General features: G+C 37.1%; 1 protein-coding gene and 1 pseudogene across 9 annotated transcripts in view; one reads left to right on the top strand and one right to left on the bottom strand.

Moving 5' to 3' along the window:
* TM9SF4 (transmembrane 9 superfamily protein member 4) overlaps positions 1 to 23,668 on the top strand; it is an 884,035-nt gene that overhangs the window by 395,274 nt on the left and 465,093 nt on the right. The window lies entirely within an intron of this gene.
* LOC137239110 (receptor-type tyrosine-protein phosphatase T-like) lies at positions 864 to 22,724 on the bottom strand (annotated as a pseudogene).

The following is a 23,668-nucleotide window of genomic DNA, read 5'->3' as shown; positions in this document are numbered from 1 at the left end:
CTTACAAGGCAATAGTGCATTAAGACATTGAAACTATCGGCATGTGGAATGCCAGCATTAACACTAGTTACATCTATGGAATACAATTCACCCGTTTCACGCATCTCTTGGTTTTCAGTAACCTTAGACACTTTGGGTCCCACGGAAGCCAATAATTGCACAGTTAAATTAATAGCACGTGTCTTCTTGCCTTCATTATTGGTTAACCAATCGTTGAAAGACATATTTTCAGTTTTACGCGCTGCATGAAATTCCAAAAAGAATCTCGATTTTAAAAAAGCATGCGAAATAGCGTATCGACATTAATTGGAAGTATTGTGTGTACTAATTGACGGCCTTCATGTGTTGATGAGCATTCAGCTGTCACAATAAATGTAACAATGTATCGCAAGTGAAAGCACTACGAACATTCGCGCGTACTAAAGCTCGCACAGAACAAAATACCAATTTTTTCTGTTCATGCGTTGTTGTTGTACTATTTAATAAAAATATCGAACGCGCCACACATTTTAATATGCGATCAAAGTTTTCTTGTTGTTTCTTAAAGACCGGACGCACTTGCAACAGCTCTTGTGCTTCAACAATTGTATCAGTCATTAAACTAAACACACCAAATACATCTTCGAATATAGGCAAGACACGGCCTTTACAGACTTACCTTTTCCTTTATTCTTCATTAACCAGATTTTCACTACGCCTAATTCGAACTTTGATCTTCATCCCTTGCACCGCTGTCTCTATCGCCTCACTCGCTTTATTAAACTGTTTGTTGAATCTATGAATTTGTCTCGTTTTGAATGTTATTTCGTAAGCAAATTATATGCACCTCCAACAGGTTGTACTACTTGCCCTGTCGACGGCGATGTACCAGAATTGGTTGTATTGGTAAAATGCACAGGTGTAAACGGCGGCGGCACTGTATTTGGTGGAATACTCAATTGGAATCCATTATGATACATCGGATAGTAGGTGGCTTGGGCGGGAGTGCCTGATGGTGAAGTCACTAAAGTTGATCCCGAGTTGGCGGTACCTGCTGGAAAGATAGTTTTTAATTTCTGATTCTCACTGTTGGACGTAGATGCTACGATCACCTTTGTATCGTTCTGCAAATTGGCCCCACCAACAGACCCGCTGTTGTTATTTGTTCACCTTTGTAACGTCGTTACGACGAGCCTTGGCTTTGAGTCTGTCTGAAAGTTCAGATACGGGAAACCAAGTTTTTCCACATAACACATGTTCTTCAAGTGTATCACATATATAAATTTGCATCGGTCAACGTTTTCTACAAGGCCTTTTCCAGATTGCCGCAACCTTTTCAAATATCCGAACACATTAAAACATTCCTCCTCTTCGGCCAATTCGAGATTGGCATCAATGACAAATAAACCGCGGATCTACCTCCTCCGTCACTGCAATGCACCAGCATTGGCCCTTTAATATCATCACCTTTTATTATGTTACCAACAACTAGACGCACTCGCCGACGAAACTCCAGAAGTGAACCTGAAAAAGGGCAGGAGTGTGAATACCATTCTGTGTAATGAAATTGTAAGATCATACGCTCATCAAAAACTATACCATCTTTATTAACTTTATATAAATGAAATGTTCTGATGTGGAAATTAGCCAATTGTTCTTCCCGTACTATATTTATGTGAATATCTCCATACGTTTCGTGTCTTTCCATGTTTGGGGGCCAGTAGTGTACACACATTACTTTAGCGAAGTCAAACGTTTTAGAGAGCATTATTATAGCACTAATATTTTCTTGCCATACCATTTGCCAAAATGAATTTACAGTTTCTTCTACCGGACCTTGTGAAACTACATAAGCGTTTGGCTTGAGAAGACTAGCCACATACGATGCATTGATATAATCTGAATCTGGAACGCCAGCCGCCTTTTTGAGAACGACGCGGTTATAGTCATAGGGAATGCATTTAGAATTTTGGTTTTTTTTTTCTAGATTGGTTCTTTCTTAGAGCGTGTCTGCACAAATTCGTCTCAACTCCAGCAGCGGTTTGGAACTCTAGCTTATAGAGGAAAGGGAATTTTCGGCGTAAATCACACCACTTTAAAAAAAATGTGCTGTGCATATAGGAACATGCGGTATGATTTTAGATAATGAGTTACTTTCATTTCTGGCCTCAAGTCTTATTTTTTCAAAAGAAAGCAAACCACTGTTCAACATACATAGCTTAATGGTATTCGGTATTGAAATGAAGCTAGTTTTCGGACCATGTACACCTGCATAAAGCGAGGATGAATTAACTTTTGGATCGCTTGCATTTTGCCAGCGAACCACCCAATTTGTAGCTGTGAACCTGAAATGAAATAAAAGAATACAAAATTAGGAAAATTTATAAAAATACAAAAAGGGAACGACACATCAAACCCATCAGCTCTCCTGGATCTCCATCACCAGTCACCTGAAAATAAAAGAAAATGCATTAAAAATCTGAAATAACATAAAAAATAACAATAAAAATTACTGAAATAAAATAATTGCAAAATGTTTCACTACTTACCCTTTTGTTCAGCCACGCGTAAATTTCACATGAATTGAAGCGAAACGGTAAAATAAATCTTTCAATTCATTTTTTTTTCTGCTTCATTCACTATATTGGAATGCTCAACCAACGTAGGTATGTATGTATGATACATACAAGAAAACGAGAAACGGCAGAGTTGCCATGTTACCTAAGGCGACCACCAAATGGGCCATTTCACAACGCCTCTGTCATGGTTCAGATACTCACTTTTCCTTTACCCAGGAAGACCACGTTTCAAATAAAACGATCGACCTTATTTGTGTACCATTAAAATTTATTCTGCAAATAGCGCAACTTAACCATCCCATTCATGGATATAAAACAAAACCTTAAAATTTCAACAAATCAAAATACACGTCACCCCGCTAATGCATCCGCTTTCGGTGCAGGACAACGCAGCCGACGACGTATACCTCTTCCCACAGTCCCCGCACCGATACGGGGAGAAGCCCAGATGGCGATTTAAATGGGCAACGAGAACCGCAAAGCAACTTAGTGACCGCCGGCACACGCGGCACCTAAACGGCCTTTGAAACGGCGGAACCTGGGGCGTCCGACGAACCCACAGCTGACCCTCACACCCACGATAGAAGCGCGCGTACCAAGCTGTGGCCCTCCCACGTGCCCACACAACAATGGGCTTCCGCTGGGCCCGCAGTACTTCCGGATCCATGGCCAGCAGCACCCTTTTTATCCCCTGCGCCAAAGCCTCATCCGGCACATGGCATTCGTAGGAACCCTTCCGTCGCTCCATATAGCGGATATCCGCAATCAGTCGAATTGGCTGCGCATCCCCACACTCCAAATTGATCATAATTTGTTGCATTATGAAACTAAAAAAGGAATGAGAAAACCAATTAAAAAAAAAAAAAAATTAAAATTATTAAAAATCCGTTAGGACTTTGTCATACTTACGTTTACCAGCCTGAAAATCCTTTTGCAAATAATGAAGTGGTGGGGATAAATTATCCACCACAATCCTACATTAATGTATCCTGGAAAATTCCTGTTACGGGAAAACAACTGGATGACAACCCGCAACATAACAACGGCAGCCTCATTAGTGCTGTCAGACTAAGGGCGGATACCGAACACTACATAGACAAAATCAGTACCGAAAACCGCAAAACATCGCAATCGGGACTGACGCGTTTTGCTATTGTTACTCATGTGGCCGTCTCATGCAGTACCAACCAGTCATGCATAACAAAGGAACTCAAAAAAAAAGGGAAACAAAAAAAAAAAAACAAACCTTGCACAAAAATTTAACATTTTTTTTACAAAGAAATTTTTTTTGTTGTTTTCTTTAACCCTTCCGGTTTTTTGGGCACTGTTTTCTGGCTGGGGGGCAGGACTTGTTGTTTTTCAACAACAAACATCACAAACAGTCATTATAAGGGCTCGGTACAAAAACAATCCGGGTCCCGAAATTAAAGAATCCCGACAAGACCAAGTCCCGAAATTAGAAAAAGTCAACTGTTTCTACCGGCCTAGTGTGCTACTGCCCCAGTGACCTAGTTTTTTTTCAAGGGCAAGCAAATACATATATGTATATATACCCGCACACCACAAATTCACCATACCAGCCGTCAGCTAACCAAGAAATACACGACAGAGTTGCATGGTACATTTAGCATAATGGTACGGGCAGATAGAACGCGTCGTTGAGAACGCATCGCCAATCTGCATGCAAGCACCGGCAGTTGGTACACTTTCCAATTTAATTACGATTTGCGCTGTTCGTCATGAGCTTTCGCACAAAATTGAATACATACCTTCGTCAGCCTCCACGCTTCGTCTTAAACTCGGTTTATTCATATATTTTAACGTACGTTTGTTAATAAAACACCACGCGTAACACGAAAACAAGTAATTTTGCGCGGGTGGCTTGGAATCACGTCCGTTCCAACCTCCCACACCGCAATCTTGCTGGTTTTGTTGAAATGCATAAGCTGCTCGAAATCACAGCACTAACTACTTTGCAAAAACGCTCTCGTCACTCCACGTCATTTGACTAGTCATTTTACGGTGATAGATTATATTCGTAGTCACATTTGCCTGGGCGTGGGTAGGTTTTGTGACCAGGTGTTTTGTATGGTAATAATATAATACACAACTGACGAAATACATGCGCTGCAGCGAAAACGCGCATCACCCAACCAACCTCACGGCCACTCCCCCTGGCACATCCATAAAATGCCACAGTCGACCTGAGAGCGACACGACACGTTATACGCTGGAACGGAGACCTCTGCCTCTTCGTCCAACCAACAAAAAAAAAAAAACCGCAAATCTGGAATGGAGACCTCGGCCTCTCCATCCGGAACGACAAAAAACCAAAGAATAACAAAAAATGGTGCCACTCTGGAACGGAGACCTCGGCCTCTTCGTCCAGCCTTACTGGCCATCGACTATACACATATTACATTCTGAATTTCTATATTTATGTATAATTCAATGGCAAGAAATATTCACTGTTAACTGTTCATAACCGCTAATTTTTTCATCTTAGCTCAGGTGGCATGCGAAGCAAGTCGGAAGGGATTCCCGGCCATTTTGCGTCGTCAGACGAACTCCTCATTTAGATTAAGTTTAGTGTGTAAGTCTTATATTCATTTTTCTCGTTTCAGTGGAGGTTATTGGCGGAAAACGATGTTGCGTATCGCAAGGGGGGCCGGCATGTTTAGGCAGGATGCCTAACTTTTTCCGCATCTGTCTGCGATCCCCCCAATGCAACCCTGCGAATCGATACTCGATTACTCGATGTAAAAAATAGCGAAAAAGCTGTACAAAAAAAGGTTAAAAAGTGTTGTGTAAGATCATCGGCATTACCTACTAGTGAAAGTTCTTAAGAGTGCCTGGACGCACTGCACGTAATTCTGATAAAATACGAATGATTCATCTGATCACGTGATTATAAAAACGAAGGTAAAAGATAATAAAAATATTCTCCAAAAATATGGAAGATATAAGAACCCAAATGACGAATTTGACTGAGGCCGTCAATGCCCTTGAGAAAAGAATGGCAAGTGGCTCGCTTCGATTCAGCTCCTTAGCTATAGCGGCCACTGGTCGAGTGGTTGAACAAGTGGTGGCTCAGGCACCCACTTCTGAGGCTGATATCAAGGATATTAGTAGGCGGCCTGACTGTGTCAAGGAGCTGTTTGACGGTAACTCCGTCTAATATGTTTCATGGGTTCAATCGGTGGAAACAATCCTTTCTGACCTCGAGGTCATGAAAGGAAGGCCCTTTTACCGTGCCATACTGTAAAATGTAAGGCAAAAAGGCCGAGGTGCAGCAGATACTGATCTTATATCATACAATTTATTTGATAGCAATTGGTCTCAGATCTGCACTATGCAGATAAAAGGGACGCTCGCACGCTAGATTACCAATTGCACCTGTTGCAATAAAAAGGGAGGCGGACAGATGAGTTATACGCCAAGGGAACCATCAATTCTCCTTAATAATAATAATACCCAACTGATTAATACCCTCCAAAGCCCGCCCGCATGACGCACGGATTTGTTTTTGCCGAGTTGTTGATAGGCGGAGGTTTGTTAAGCGTTGAGATCTAAAACCGCTCAGCTACAGAATAAAAATCATGAGCTGAGTATTATACATAACAGTTAGAAATTATACATATATGTATATATGGGCGATTCTCCGCGAGCTCTCAGTTTTACTAACCCAAAATGATTTTCAAATATTTTTCAATCATTTTTTGAGTTTTTACAGCTAAAAAACATTCCCAAAGTGGACGAGCTACAGCTATTAATTTATGTTTTTGATACTGAAACCTGCCACGGTTGTGACATTACACGCGTGCCACGGTTGAAACATTTTGACAATAAATTGCTCATTAAAAAAAGCTAGTATGACTCGCAATATTTTCCGAAAGATACAAGTGCCACGTTGTGGACCGATTTTTCGATACGTACCGTTTTTCCAGTTCTTCAGTGTTTAGAAATGGATATTAGTTATTTTAAGACTGCAAACATTAACATGAGAATATGCGGGGACACTTGCTGATCAAAATTCACACTCACATGTCACAAAGCAGCGTGCAATAAAGCAGTACCAACCTAACGATTTGAGTAACATTTTTTACTCAAAAACTCATGGACACTTTTCAAAATCAAATTACAAAGCGAAAACCGAAATGTTATCATTAAAACGAGATTTAATATTGCAGACTAAGTCAAGTATTTAATATAATGACAGTTTATTACTCGTGTAATTAAAGATTAAAAAAGTTACCACCTAAAATTTTATGAAAAATGTAGTTGTGGGCATGCCACGGTTGTGACATTTGTAGGGTATTATGAACTATAACTTCATAAAACTGATGACCAGTCAATATAATTCAACATGAAACTTTAAAATAAACATAATTTTAACTCAATTACATAATTTAATTCATAGAAAATGTTTTAATACATTTCAAATTTCGAAAAGACACGAAACTGTAAGCTCGCGGAGAATCACCCATATACTACATTGTTAAGTAAGTGAACTTTTTAGTACGTAAAATTTTTATTTTTATTTGTTTTTGTTACGAGTTAAGATAGGATAGAACAGTTTTCTTTATGGTAAAAAGTGAATCCGTGCAAATGAACTAGAATGAGTGTTAAAATCATGACACAAACATGGAAAAGGTTCATTTAATTCGAAAATAAGTTCTACACTGCCTGAAAAGAAGAGGTTTGTAATGTCTTAGCACTCGTGATGGTACGTTGAAGTTTACTGCATTCAAGAGAATTGGGCTATAAATCAAACCATTCAGTAGTTTAACCACAAATACTACGCCTAGCAGTTCTCTACGGCTTGCAAGAGTTGGAAGATTGATAAGCTTTAACCGACTAGTATAAGGGGGAAGATTATACGCAGAGTCCCACTGAAAATTTCTTAAAGAGAAATGTGGAAATAGCTTTTGTACTGATTCAAGTCCATCTGCATGAACTCGATATTTGGATTCCAGACTATTGATCCGTATTTTAGTATCGGTCTAACTAAAGTGGTGAATAGTGCTTTAGTTACGTAAGGGTCACTAAATTCTCTGGACCACCGCTTCACGAATGAAAGAACACCTTTAGCCTTATAGACAGTACCATTAATATGACGGTTGAAACTAGGTTTAGTATCTATCGTGACTCCCAAGTCCACAAAATAGTTTACTTATAGAAGATAAAAATGATTAGTTACGTAAGAGGCGACTGGCAAAGATCTTCGATAGAGGCACATGCATTTGCATTTATTGAGGTTCAGCGGCATTGAATTTACGATGCACCAATTAACTAGGCAGTTTAAATCCGCTTGAAGCAAGGGACGTTCTTCGATAGACGCATAGGACCTAAAAAGTTTTACATCATCGGCATATTTTAAGATTTTGGAATATTTTATAGTGGTACAGATATCATTAATAAATAGCAAGAACAGAATTAGACCAAGATGACTGCCCTCTGGGATACCAGAGGGAACATCGATTACATTTGAAAGAGTATTTTTAAAAATAACTTTTTGCGTTCGACCGCAGAGATACGAAGAGATCCACTGGGTGAGACCAGGTTGGAAGCCAATCCGATCCAGCTTGTAGATAAGTAAGGAGTGGGATACTTTGTCAAATGATTTACTGAAATCAGTATAAATAACATCGGTGTGAAGATTTTCTCTAAATCCATTAGAAACATGAGATATTTTCTTGGACAGCGCGGCTATCTCTCTACCTATTTCAGAGAACCCATCGTGAGCCTGTTTGAAAACTTTGAAAAGATCAATCTCAGTTGGTCTACATTTCAAACAGACCCAACGAACTCCCTTACCACTATCGTTGACTGTGTCAACCATTCTTGCAGACAAACCGGCACACTTCATATGGGCGAGCCCATCGCATAGCACCGCGGGTTATAAGAAAAATTAAAAAACAGTTTGAAAATAGCTGTTAGATTGGGATTCGCTTTGAACAGTTTGAGATACACTGTGATAACACTGAGCAAACTGCGCAAACACCTGTGACAATTTGTTTTTCTTTTTCGAGATTTGATTGCGTGGAGGAGGACCTTCTTATATGTGAAAGTCCCAGTTCCAGGATATTGTACAATGCAAAAATGATTACTTTCTGGATTAACTTTGCAAAGTATATATGTACTTTTGGCACCACTAGTACACAATGGTAAAACCATAGAGGCCAGGACCATGTATAACAGCTTGCGATTTGATACTAATTATTTGTAATTGTTCCGTATTTTCAATAAAAAATGGTTTTTAGATGGCGCCACGCCAGGTTATTTCCAAATTGACTTGAGTTATTAATATTCATTTCAATTTTTTGTGTTTTTAATTCTTTAATTAAAATTTGTTGATATTTTTCAAGATCACAATATGTTCAATTTTTGGTTGTTTGATTTTTCTCGTATTCAGTGTTGTATGTATGTCGGAGTGATTAATTTGTGTTGCAAATTTTTTTCGTATTTCTTTTATTAAAATTTGTTGATATTTTTCCCAATTAATATTTGTATCATGGTATCCCAAATTAACATTCAGCAATGGCCAGTCACAAAAACGGTAATGTTCTTCCTTTTTTCCAATAGCATCTTCAATTTAAATTGATATTGTAACGAATTTACTGCAAATCCTCTTATTTGCAATCTTCTGCTAAGTTCGAATCACTAAACTGTTGAATAAATAACTCCAGTATTGAATAATGGAAAAATGGCCTTTATTAAAGTACTTCACAATAACACTTATACTTTGCAACTAGCTTGCCTAATAACCAAACTGACTGATAACTTAAATGAAACTGATCTATTGCCCGACAGATAGCGTGCTTAACTGAAAACTGCTTGTAGTGCCTCTACCGCTGGTGCTTTTATACTCTGTGATTTCCTCGTGGCATCTTCTAGGCGCTTCCAGAATTTACTTAGTCACCGCCATATAATTATAACTACAGATGCACGTATATAGCTTCTCATATGCTTGTATTTGTGAGCGACACTCCCACGATTACAATTGCATACTTTTGGGAGCATCTCAGATATCTGCATGTGTTTGTGCATCTCTTCTCTGCTGCGTGTACGTACATATGTGTAGCCATAATGATTTATTCGTTTATGTAGATACAAGTGACTGTCTGCTTTATTGTTGTTGTGACTTCATTTACTTAGCATCAGACTAGGGATGTGAGTATCACTTAGTGTTGCTAACATTCGTAACACTGCCCTCCACCTAAGTCTGATCGTCCCGATCAGACAAAGCTCTCGATCTAAACGCTGCCAGCATCTCCAAATGTACCACTCTTCTACTTGGTGGTTTCCAAATGTTTTGTCTGCGATAGATGGTGTCACTGATCTTCTTCACAACTTTGTACGGACCTTCCCAACTGCACCGAAATTTGGATGGAACACCTTTCCGCCGGTGGGGGTTGTATAACAATATCTCCCGCCAAGAAACCTTTCGAATTATTGTTCTCATCGTACCTGTGTTTCATCGTACTACTCAATACTCTGGTTCGTTCCTTCACACTCTGTTGTTTGGCCAATGAACTACTCCGTAGAGCTTGCGCTGGACGGATTTGCTTTGCATAATCAGTATCGTTCCGACGCTTCACAACAGTAGTGTGCTCTGGCTTGATACTACCCTTGCATTCTTTCTGCGAAATCCTTTCCTTTGTTTTAGTACGTCCGTTAGGGCTTTTCAATGCCAGTGTTTCTCTCACAGGTACATTCGGTTTTGATTTGTTTGGCCCATTGGTTCCATCAACCCTTGCCCGATCTGCTGCCTTTGACTTTTGCGGTTTTTGTCGAATCTCTTTCACCAGCACTCGATTACTGCTGAACCCTTCTTCCAAACTGAAGTTAAGTGGCACATCCTGGTTTTCATAGCTCATAATCTTTCTTGGCATATCGATCCTGATGTCATGGTCAACTAAGAAGTCCACTCCCAATATGGCTTCATCAATGATCTCCGCCACAACGAATTTGTGTAGAACCATGACCTTCCCAATTAGGACTTCACATATCACTTCTCCCTGGACTTGATTATACTCGCCTGTGACCGTACGCAACCTTGCTCCAGGTAACGGTTTTACTCTCCTGCTGATTAAATCAGATCGAATCAAGGAATGAGATGCGCCCGTACACGCTCCTTGCCATCCAGCTTTCCTTCGACGGCAAGACTGCTCGATTTTCTTCCAATTTGCGACACAGATATCACAGGACATTCAATAGCTGGGACAAGTTTCCGTTCTTTACATTGCGTTTACGGCCACCCACATTGTTGGAACTATTAGGACCAAGATCGGAATGATGTGCAATGTGATCGGGCTTCCCGCATTTGAAGCATTTGATAACTCTTTCACGCCGCTTTTGCGATCCTTTCAGCGCCTCCAATATTGCGTCTACCCACTCTGGCCTTTCTACTTCCACACGGCGTGCTTTGAAAACTGGCTTACACAGAAGCGACGCTGTTTCCTGAATCAGAGCTTGTGACACCGTTTCTGCGAATGTTGGCTTTGGGTTTGCGTATGTAGCTCGCTTTGTTTCGACGTCCCGTATGCCATTTATAAAGCTCTGAATCTTTACCCTTTCAGTGTATTCCACGGGTGCGTCCCCATTTGCAAGATGTGCCAGCCTTTCAACATCCGACGCAAACTCTTGCAATGTCTCACCAGGCTTCTGGAAGCGGTTCAGTAACTCCATTTGGTATATCTGTTTCCTATGCTCGGTTCCATAACGTCTCTCGACAGCGGTCATCAATGCTTCATAGCTGTTCCGTTCGTACTCTGGAATAGTCTGTAAGATTTCGGCAGCCGGTCCTTTCAATGCTACGAAGAGTGCAGCAACTTTATCTTCAGCATTCCAGTTGTCCACTGCTGCGGTCTTCTCAAACTGTAGTTTAAAGACCTGGAAAGGAACAGAACCGTCAAAGGATGGTGTTTTTACCTTAGGATAACTCGCTGAAACTGTTGGGCGATTTATTTGCAACTCCTGTATACGACCTCTCAAAGCTTCTATCTCGGCATCCATTTTGTCCTCGAGCTGTACAATTTTTGTGTTCTGTGCTTCTAACTGCGAAGACATTTGTGCCACCTGCAATGATAAGCGATCCTCTTGTGCTTCCATCTTGGATGTAATCTTTGTCGACATTTCTGAAATACGCGTTTCTTGTGCTTTCAACTGCTCAGCCAACTGAGATTTCATATATGTCTTCTGTTCTTCAAGTTGAGTTTCCATCTTAGATGTTATACGGTTCTCCTGGGATGCCATATACGTCTTCTGTTCTTTCAGTTGAGATGACAATTGCGACGACATTGATGCTACCATCGATGTTTGTGCAGATATTGCAGCTAAAATGATGTTCAAGTATGTGCTTGTAACTTTCTGCGATGTTTCGTTTTTCTTTTCAATTTTTGTTGTTGTCTCGTCCCCATCAGGATAAAAGACATACTCGTCCACATCAATTCCTAGCGACTCCATTACCTCTCGTAGCCGTGCTTGAAGTTCGATCTTATTGCCGGTTGTATTCAATCCACGGTTCTCTAATTGCTTTTTCAGTTGCTGGATCCTCAATTCACCTAACTTCACCATGTCCTTGTTGTGCTCTGCAACTCTGGAATTTATTCAACAATTCCTCTTCTGACACCAATTGTAATGAACTTACTGCAAATCCTCTTATTTGCAATCTTCTGCTAAGTTCGAATCACTAAACTGTTGAATAAATAACTCCAATATTGAATAATGGAAAATGGCTTTTATTAAAGTACTTCACAATAACACTTATACTTTGCAACTAGCTTGCTTAGTAAGCAAACTGACTGATAGCTTAAATGAAACTGATCTATTGCCCGACAGATAGCGTGCTTAACTGAAAACTGCTTGTAGCGCCTCTACCGCTGGTGCTTTTATACTCTGTGATTTCCTCGTGGCATCTTCTAGGCGCTTCCAGAATTTACTTAGTCACCGCCATATAATTATAACTACAGATGCACGTACATAGCTTCTCATATGCTTGTATTTGTGAGCGACACTTCCACAATTACAATTGCATACTTTTGGGAACATCTCAGATCTCTGCATGTGTTTGTGCATCTCTTCTCTGCTGCGTGTACGTACATATGTGTAGACATAATGATTTATTCGTTTATGTAGATACAAGTGACTGTCTGCTTTATTGTTGTTGTGACTTCATTTACTTAGCATCAGACTAGGGATGTGAGTATCACTTAGTGTTGCTAAAATTCGTAACAATATTTACAGCGCCACACCAGTCACAAAATTAATATTATTTGATTTTAGGTAAAAGTCGATTTTATTTGAGTTATTTATTTTCCATTAAACCATGTTGGTATTTTTTTGTCAAGTTTCCAATTTAAAATTGGATTTTTAAAGGCACCATGCCAGACACACATTCAGTAATGCTTTTTATTTTTTATTTCAATTTTTGCAATAAAATTGGCGTTTGATGTATGCAGTGAGTATTAAACGGTATCGAGCTGCTTTTTCAGCAGCAAGTATAGATGATTTTATTTTTTTTAACGCTCCGTTAAATTGTTTCGTTACTAATTCTCGAGAATTTTTTATTTTAGTATGTATTGTGTGGCCTGTTGCCAAGTGTTTTTCATGACCCGTTACGATCCGTTATATGTATATGTATTAAAAGCGAATTGGTTATAGCACCACGCCAGTTTTTATTTTGCACTTATTCTTGATTCCTATTAGGAATGCAAGAACACCACCCTAACTTCAGTTCAGGGAGGCATCTCATCTCCTAAATCCGCCTAAGCGCCCGAGGGAAGCACAGAAGCCAACCTTGAGGCCTATTTAATTTTCCACTCAACGCAAAAATGCCCGAAAATTTACGTTGAGCCGAGGATAACACCTTACGACCGCTCACGCGAAAAGACAAGACCGGAATGCAGCGGTGATAATGAAGAAAGAGAAATGAAGTGTGCACGCAAAATCAAAACAATTACACTATTAAAATTGATGCCTATCAACAGCAACAACACAATGTAAAAACACTCGGCAATTCAACTGTATGTAAATATGTATAAAGTTGTGTGTATATGCAAAATTGATGAAAATATTCAGGTTTGATATTAATTAAATTTCTTGATAGAGCACACTCAATGATTTCCACTACTCATGTCAACAGTAAAACGAATATTAAGCAATTAATTTATTAAAAAGACAAGAGCACAGATATAAATCAACTTTACAGCTTGACGTTTGCTTGATAATAAATAAGATAAAAACTGAGTCGGACACGGACGAAACGGTTAAAGTTTTGATAGAAACCTATCGAAACCGCAGCCTTGACGTGTTCATACGTGGGCTTAATGATGAATTGTCTAGGATGCTCATCATAGAGCGTCCTAAAACATTGCCAGAGACATATTCGGCCTGCTTGGAAATCAGAACTTCTCTCTATACTCAACCAATTATAACAATCGGGTGGCGATTCCTACTAATAATTTGCCTAGTGCATCCTTTTCAAACAGGAGCAAACCTCCCCAGTTGCTTCCCTGGCGCACCCAGGATCAACGCCATCAATATGTCAGGAACGATCGTCCTCAAAATGTGAAACCCGCTTCACCGGTTGAAAAAATGTAAGTTGATCCCTCAATTGAAACGCAGAAAACCAGTTATATGAACCGACCCAAACCCTTTAAGCGAAGAGGAGGGTCGGATAATCTCCCAGAAAAGACTATTCGGAAGAAAAAAAGGTACGGGTGTCGAAAATGACACCGACACACCCAATGAACAGAGCGTAAAGGATTTTCTACCTCCCGGTCAGCTAGCGTACCATACTTAAATTATACGCTACCACTTCTTGGTTGATAATGGTGTCTTGGTAACCCCAAGGAATTTGATTTCTTTGTATTGCCCACTCTTAATGAATTTTGCGGAATCATAGGAGATGGCACACTGAGGCAATTAGGTGCAGTAATAGACAGCAAGAATAACCTCCTTAATATTGATGGCCATAAAATTCCACTCAAGGCTCGAACATATCGCGATGTAAATTTCACTTTGGGAAAGGACTTGCCTCCTGAAATCCACACAAAAGTTAACAAATTATTTGAAAAGTACTCAGTATATTCTTGCAGATGCCGTTCGAAGTTGGCGTAAAATATTTAGGTCCTTTCCCGCCAAAATCTCTTTGAAGGCTGTAGCGTAATTTTTTTTTTATAAAATCAGATATGCAAGGGAAAAGAAACATTTGTTCTGATTTTTTTTTAATTTTTGAGAAATTTTAATTCTAAAAATTGATAGGAAAAAGAAAGTGGAAAACGTGAGAAGACTAAATTTTCTTATAGTCGCGGTTTACACGCAAAACGTCTTTTTTTTTCAGATTATCGGCAACTTATCTTTTGGAGTTGCCTATCATATTTACAAACAGCGACTCTTTCTAATACCTATATGACACTACTTTATTTTGTCTTGGATTCCAAGCTTGAAAAACTGACGAAACTTTATCGGAACATGAAAACACAAAAACAATTTCTACCATGCAAGTAACACGGGAAATTATTTCGATCTCTAATGATTCACTTTATTCACAAGAAAGTTGATTTTAGTTGTGTTTTTATGCACCAAACTTTCAAACTAAAAACTAAATTTTCATTTGCCAGAAAAAATAAAGAAAAAACTGCCGAATGTCAAAAAAAAAAAAAATCTATCGGAATACAAACTGGCTCATTTGTACACCGTAAATTAATCCCCTGTTCGTTTATTTATTTTATTTATTACGACTCTTAGAGCCTAGATCAACACTCAAAATATTATTGCATTACCCTGCAAAAATCGTTGGATAATGTGGTCCACTTGTGTCATACTGGAGTACTCCATGAATTACCCTGATGTAATGCTGAGCGGGAGTATATGGTCCAGTCCTAGGACATCGCCATGTTAATTGGACCATTTTTTTGTATGAATTGTGGTTAATTTTGGAGCACTCGCTTGGTCCATAGCGAGTACTCCATACATGCATGCATGGAGTACTCGCGATTTTTGCAGGGTAATTAACAATATGTACTAAGTATGAAATTGAACTTGAATTTGGATTTATTCGAAACATGTAACACAAATCCATTCGAATCTTAATATTTATTTTATATTCATTGATTTCGCGCGAGCATATTATCTTTTCTTAAATAAGTTATTATCACAATTCTTAATACTTGGAGGTAATTCGTTGAAGCATATTAATCCTTTGTAAAAAAGACTATTTTTTCAGAATCCGTTTTGTAATTAGGTACTTTAAAATCATTTCTCTGCCTCGTATTTCTGCCATGAACCTCGTAGTTAAATTTAATACTTGTTTTTAGATAATCAGGAAATTTTCCGGCTTTTATGTTGTATATAAACTTCATACTTCGGAAAAATATTTGCCGTTTTGCGCTCATCCAATTCAAACTTTGTAGCATATATTTAAGGGGGGTATCACAACGTTTACCTAATATAAAGCGCATAGCTTTATTCTGCATTTTTTGTAGTTTATCGATTTGCGAATCTTTCAAGATAAAGAAAATAGTAGAACAATATATTAAGTATGGCTCAATTATGGACCTATATACTTTTGCTTTATAATAACTACTCAAGTTTTTACAGGTTCTTTGAATGAAATATATTTTTTTAGCTATTTTACCTGTTATATAATGAACATGGCCATCAAATTTTACTTTGCAATTTATTTGAATGCTGAGATATTTAATCGTCTGCACCTTTTCAATTTTAGTGTTATTTATTTTAATAGTAGCAATATTCTTCCTTGTTATCTTCTATAAATCTTATAAAAAAATTCGCTAAATGCCATGTACGCCCATAACTTCACACAGAATGCTCCGTTTTTAAAACGGTTTTTGCGTTTGAAAGCTTAGCTACGTGAAATGGTACAGTTAATATAATTTGAAGGTATATATTATAGGCGCGTGGCAAATTGCCAAAATGTAGTAAAAAATCATAAAATTTTGGTTTACACAGCTATAACTCATATGGATGAATTTAAAAATTCTACTTTTCAGTAAAACTTTGAAATATTTACCTTCGTTCTGCATCAAAAAAGTACTTGATTCCTTTCTTATATCAGCCAAATTGTTAAATCAAAAGTAACATTTTTACCAAAAAATGCGTATGTGTGGTTGTTCGGTGTCAACTGAGCGCGCAAATTTCTTTTGAGTGAGGCAGGTGACACATATGTAGCATTCGCTGCGTTACTTAACTTCGGGAGTACATTTATATGTATGTATGTATGTATGTATTTTGACGTATGTATGTACATACATATTTATGCGTTGTTGCCAAGCTAATGCAACATAAATTGTTAAGAATGCAAACATCTCTTGAAAAATACTCTTTCGTTAAAAATATTGAAATTTCCTTAAAATTCTTAAACAAAAGTTTTATTTTTTGGTATTTTTCATATATATGCTAATATTTGTACACTAAGGAAATTTAATTCTTCAATATATTTTTTATGCTAAGGTAATCCTGAGATGCGCTTGTACAATATGGCTATCAAATGGAAGCTGTTTATGAGTACTTTGATAAGGGGAATTTTTCGTACCCCTGGGTGACCAGGGTCTCGAGATATACCCCAAAACGTGGACCCGGGTCCCCTAGACAGTGTTTACACAATATGGATATCAAATGAAAGCTGTTGATGAGTGCTTTAGTAAAGGATAGTTTTCATACCTATTGGTGACTAGTATCTCGAGATATAGGCCAAAACGTGGACCCGGGTACCCCTAGAATGTGTTTATACAATATGGATAACAAATGAAAGCTGTTGATGAGTTGCTTTAGTAGAGGGTAATTTGCATACCTATTTGTGACTAGGGTCTCGAGATATAGGCCAAAACGTGGACCCCTAGAATGTGTTTATTCAATATGGATAACAAATGAAAGCTCTTGATGAGTTGCTTTAGTAGAGGGTAATTTGCATATCCCTGGGTGACTATGGTGTCGAGATATAGGCCAAAACGTGGACCCTGTACCCCTAGACAGATTTTATATTTTATGGATATCAAATGAAAGCTGTTGATGAGTGCTTTCGTAAAGGGTAGTTTTCATACCTATTTGTGACTAGGGTCTCGAGATATAGGCCAAAACGTGGATCAGGGTAACACTGGGATGTGTTTTTACATTATGAGCATCAAATTGAAGCTGTTGATGAGTGCTTTAGTACAGGGTAGTTTTCATACCTATTGGTGACTAGGGTCTCGAGATATTGGCCAAAACGTGGATCAGGGTAACACTAGATGTGTTTTTACATTATGGGTATCAAATTGAAGCTGTTGATGTGTGCTTTAGAACAGGGTAGTTTTCATACCTATTGGTGACTATGGTCTCGAGATATAGGCCAAAATGTGGACCCGGATACCCCTATAATGTGTGTGTAATATGGATATGAAATGAAAGCTATTGCTAGTCGCATCAACCTGGCAATACTGATAAACATGCATGCGAAGCCGAAATAAAGACATGAATTAATAACTAGTATCGCCTGTGGTCGAAATTCGACCAACTCTTATTTTTTTCAACTCAGTCTATGCATCCAGTGTTGGGGGTAGTGAAATAATGCGTTAATAGTTAAGCAGTGAGCGGAAATATAGCAAACTGGTCTAACTTACTTAAATTTTTCATTAAGACATTGTAATTTTTAGTGTATTTTCTTAAATTTTCTACAAAATTTTCAAATGTAATTATAACCTTTTGGTATGGAGCTCCTTAAACAAAAATATAAAAAATATATAAAATCAAAAGAAATTGACATAGAATTAAGGTGAAATTACTTGACATTAAATTGAAAAATAGGTTTTTCCACACCACCCGGGAGGTCCCCGTTGGGGCGCTACCGAAGTTAGTTTTGTGTGCTCGGTTCCCCAGTAGGCATATATCTCCCATATACATATATCGCCCATTTACTTCAATAGTGTCATAATTCAAAAACACGAACTTTTAGTTAAAAACGAAGAAATGTGCTTAAGGAATTTAGCCTATTTCACGCCACCCGTTAGGTATGCAATTGGCGCTTTACCGAGTTTAATGTTGTATAAATACATATGTAGTATGTACATAAGTGTGACACAAAACGAAAATTTCGAATAGAATAGAGGATACCTTCATACAAAATAAAAATATAAAAAAAATTATGTAATGAGAAAGAAGGCAGAGTTTACTAGAAAAATTTAAATGAAAGAAAAAAAATAAAGTACTTAAAGTGCGAAATAAATTAAGTGATGTGAATAAACAGTTCCATATAAATACTCAATAAGTGCATATGGACCTTTTTCCGGGTTTTAATGTTATCATTGTGGAAATATGAAGATTCTAATATTCGGATATTTAATGTTGGGATTCCCATTGAGATCTATGTACGTAATTAATTTGTATTAAATTTGTAAACATTCATATTCATGAAATGGAGATGAATATATATGACCATATCTACCATAAAATATCGTCTGTGAACGATATAATACTAAGATATAGCAAAGCAGAATAAATTATAAAAAAAAGAAAAAGAAACAAAAACATTGAAATTATTCACGCAAACATATTTACTAAAATAAAATTGAATTCATAATTTTAAGCGACATAAACAAATTAGGATTATGGGATCTAAGCATCCGATTAAAAAATGTAAGGCGCGATAACCTCCGAAGAGATCTAAGGCCGAGCTTCTCTTCCAATTTGCGTCGTGCTCCTCTTGATTTTCCCTACAAATTGGCCGGACGGGCCCTACATAATTTTATGCCGACTCCGAACGGCATCTGCAAGGCAGATGAGTTTTCACTGAGAGCTTTTCATGGCAGAAATACACCCGGAGCGCTTTCCAAACACTGCCGAGGGGCGACCCCGCTTAGAAAAATTTTCTTCTAATTGAAAAACCTTATTTCTAAAATTTTTGATGTTGCTTTGCCCGGGGTTTGAACCCAGGGCATCCGGTGTGGTAGGCGGAGCACGCTACCATCACACCACGGTTGCCGCCATCCGAGTTCCGAGCATTCGATTAATGGGCATATAATCAAACAAAGTTAGCGTAATAATAAATATAGTGGGTAATATACTGCTTATGCAATATTTCGACCTAAAATCGAAAACGTTTTTGGGTCGTTTTTTTTTTTGTTTAATATACAACGTGAAATTTTCCGATTCAATCAAGTTGCATTTAAATAATAATAAACTAAGTTGAAATAAAAGATAATATAATAAAATAAAATAAGAAATATCAAAATAAATTAGCATAAAAGACAATATACAAATTTTAATGTAATATCTTTGTAGCAAATTTATTTATTTTTTGTTCACTATAAGACGTGCTATATCTAAAATGAGCATAAAATCTGGAAATGCAAAAAAAATTTGGGTCAAATTTGCAATTAATTGTTATAAATAAATAAATTTAGTGAGTTTGAACAAAAGTTGACTCATTATTTCTGATTTCATTTTTTAAAGCACCTAAAATTAAAAACAAAGAATCTGTTAAAAAAAGACCTATGCTTTTACGTGTAAGTAAAATTTGTCCAAAAAAATAGGTCGGTTAAGTTATTACTTCTCTTTAAAGTTTTTTTGTGCGCTAACAATTATTTTAGAACAATTTTTTAAGGATTTTGGTACAAACCAATTTAGGTAATTGGAAACAATGGGAAACAATATTTTATTTCAACAGAAAATGAGCGAAGCAGTAGTTCTCTCACCGTTTGGCGTGTACAAATATATACATATGTAGAGTTGAAACATTTGAGCAACGCAACAATTGAGAATTTGGAGCTATTTACTCCGGGGGGTTTGTGAACATAATGCGTCCTACAGATGGCAATTTCGATAGTTGCACAGATTTTCAAATTTACAAAAAACTTTTTATATTAATTGTAAACAAATAGAGTAATATTTGTTATCAAAAATAGGCCTATGCACTGCGGCTGATGAATACGAATCGATTCATATCACTTTTATATGATTTTACGTATTATGCTAAGTATGCGAAACAGCCTGTCAATTGATTGTATGAAAATTTTGTTAGCGTATTAATACATAGCGTATTAATATAGCGTATTAATATATACTACCTATGCAATATTTCGACCTAAAATCGAAAACGTTTTTGGGTCGGTTTTTTCGTTTAATATACAACGTGAAATTTTCCGATTCAATCAAGTTGCATTTAAATAAAATAAACTAAGTTGAAATAAAAGGTAATATAATAAAATAAAATAAGAAATATCAAAATAAATTAGCATAAAAGACAATATACAAATTTTAATGTAATATCTTTGTAGCAAATTTAATATACAACGTTATAAAAGATAATATAATAAAATAAAATAAGAATCTGTTAAATAAAGACCTAAGCTTTTACGTGTAAGAAAAATTTGTCCAAAAAATAGGCCGGTTAAGTTATTTCTTCTCTTTAAAGTTTTTTTGTGCGCTAACAATTATTTTAGAACAATTTTTTAAGGATTTTGGTACAAACCAATATAGGTAATTGGAAACAATGGGAAACAATATTTTATTTCAACAGAAAATGAGCGAAGCAGTAGTTCTCTCACCGTTTGGCGTGTACAAATATATACATATGTAGAGATAAAACATTTGAGCAACGCAACAATTGAGAATTTGGAGCTATGTACTCAGGGGGGTTTGTGAACATAATGCGTCCTACAGATGGCAATTTCGATAGTTGCACAGATTTACGAATTTACAAAATACTTTTTCTATTAATTATAAACAAATAGATTAATATTTGTTAACAAAAATAGGCCTATGCACTGCGGCTGATCAATACAAATCGATTCATATAACTTTTATATGATTTTACGTATGCTAAGTATGCGAAACAGCCTGTCAATTGATTGTATGGAAATTTTGTTAGCGTATTAATATATAGATACCCACATACCTCTTTACATACGTTCTATTCGGTTTGCCTGAAATTTGGTATATAAATTTGCCTATATTAGTATTTACGATCCTTTTTTCCTGGAAGTAGACCAGAGACGAACTGGGACTGGGATTAGGATTAGGACTGGGACTCGGAATGGGACTGGAAAAAAATAGATACCACCCTCTGGGACTGGCAATAGGGGATGAAGAAGAATGAGAAGAACTTGAGGGAAGAGAAAAGAGGGAAGGAGACTGAGAAAGAGATAGGGTGAGACGAAGATAGAGATAGATGAAGCGAAAAAGACAGAGGGAGGAGTGAATAAAAGGATAAAGAAAGGGTGAAGGCGGGCAGAGTTAGACGGAAAAAGCTTACTAAAATGTATGCAGACAGACCAAGTTTAGGGCAGAACAATGTCTGCCGGGTCTGGTAGTATTAAATAAAATTGGAGCTAGCACAGAGCCATGGGGTAAACCAATCTTAACGTCAACTTCGTCCGATAATGCTGAACCAATTATTGTTCTTTGCTCACGATTTGTTAAGAAAAATCAATGTCTTTAATACCAATGCTTGATAATTTTTCTAATATTTTCTGATCAATAGTTTCAAAGGCTCTTTTGAGATCAATGAAGACTGCAATGATCGACTTTTTGTTATTAAGTTCTTCTTTCCATTCAGCTACAACCATGTTTAAAACTGTTTCATAAGAATGATTCTGTTGAAATCCTGACTGTTGAGGTATAAGTATCTTATTGTTTTCTGAATATTGAACTAATTGATTTTTAACCACCAGCTCTAAAATTTTCTCATCACTGGCCAAAGTATTTATTGGTCCAGCTCCTCTGCTTTTATAGTATTTGCAACTTTTTCTATTGGGCCTATAGTCGAGGTTTTCCAAATGGTTGGAAATATGCCACTGCTTAAACTTTCATTTATAATTTGAGCAAAGAAAACCCTAAATATGGTTTTACGTCTTTCACAACACCATCTGATAACACTTTTTTTCCACCTCTTTTGGCTTTAAACTTACTGATAATTTTTACGACGTCATCCGTGCTAACTTGGTCAAATTTAAAAACACGATTAGTTGGACTAGGTATATTGGCATCTCTATCAAATACTTCTATATTACTACAAATCTCTTGAATGCTATCACCAAAATATTTATTTAAATTGTTGGTAATTTCCGATCCATTATCATATATTATACCATTTATTACTATCTTTTTGATTGATGAAGTTTCCTTTCCCATACTTATTGCCTGTTTCAAATGTTTCCACATCATTTTACTATCATGGCAATTACGATTTCTTTTATGTTCCATATGTTTGATTTTTTTTAATTTTCGCAAGCTTTTTGTATGTTTCTGTACTCATCCCATTCTCCTGAAGTTTGCGCGAGTTTATATAGTTCAAATTTATATTTATTCATATTGGCTAACTCATTCTCATACCATTTATTCATTGATTTGAATTGAACTACTTTTTCATAAGTTAGATTTTGCATAACACTCAAAATATTGGTATTAATGTAGTATTTAGAAATAAGTCTTCATTTTGAAAAAAGTTTTTCTAAGCGGGGTTGTCCCTCGGCAGTGATTTGGCAAGTACTCCGATTGTATTTCTGCAGATACCGTTCGGAGTCGGCGTAAAACATGTAGGTCCTGTCCCGCCAATTTGTAGGAACAACTAAAAAAGAGCGGAAAGTAATTGGAAGAGAAGCTCGGCCTAAAATCTCTTCGGAAGTTATTGCGCCTCGCATTTATGCTTATAAACGCGCATCCCCTTCACTGAATAGCATGATAATGTCCACTTTTAATTTAATAATCTTGTATGTCTTCTTATGGAAAAAACATTAGGTCCAAGATTTATACAATCAATGTGTCCCTGTTTTTAGGGAAAAAATCATTAGTACAGCTTTTACTCACTCCTAAAATAAATACACTTTTTATCGTTTTATCGACGCTTGACAAACAACTTCCCCTCAGTGTTTTGGCCAAAAAAAAAAAAGAAAACAAAATTGTAAATAATAAAATTAATAAATAAAAAAACTAAAGGACAGGATTAGCCTAGTGTCTTTGGACCACTTGAGGGCAGTGGGCTACCACAACGTCTAATTATTATTATTAAAATATTATGGAAGACTACTTGACTTATTGCGTTGTCAGCGCAAATACAACAAATTTATTCACAGCCCGATGTTTCGCTGGTCATCTAAGCATTTCCAAGG

This window comes from Eurosta solidaginis, chromosome 2, assembly GCF_040869045.1.
Source record: "Eurosta solidaginis isolate ZX-2024a chromosome 2, ASM4086904v1, whole genome shotgun sequence".
In the NCBI taxonomy this organism is placed as follows: domain Eukaryota; kingdom Metazoa; phylum Arthropoda; class Insecta; order Diptera; family Tephritidae; genus Eurosta; species Eurosta solidaginis.
Note: the sequence above shows the minus strand (reverse complement) of the source record. Positions and strands in the feature narration are given on the sequence as shown.